Raw genomic sequence first — 374 nt, forward strand, 5'->3', positions numbered from 1 at the left:
AAACGCGAAGGGGGGAGGGGAGGAGGCCATCGCCTTCACCGCGGGTCTCCACCGTCGCTTCTTGCCATCGCCGCCACTGTTGGGTCCTTCGCCACCGAGCACGAGCAGCGAGAGAGGAGATCTGAAAAGAGAGAGGGAGCACCGGTGGAGGGGAGGAGGCCGCTGCCATAGCCGCTGCTGCCATCGCGACACCTACATCGTCGCCGGTCCGCCCACGAGCCGCCGCCAAAAATGTCGCCGCCGTTCATGCATGCTTCTACCGCTGCCGTGGAGTGCGTCGCCGGGAAGGGGAGCCCGACGCGAGGAGGGCATCACGCGAAGGAAAGAGAGGAATCTGAGGCTGAGCTGGGTTCCTGCCACCGTCGATCTGCCCA

This window comes from Arachis ipaensis, chromosome B07, assembly GCF_000816755.2.
Source record: "Arachis ipaensis cultivar K30076 chromosome B07, Araip1.1, whole genome shotgun sequence".
Taxonomy (NCBI): Eukaryota; Viridiplantae; Streptophyta; class Magnoliopsida; order Fabales; family Fabaceae; genus Arachis; species Arachis ipaensis.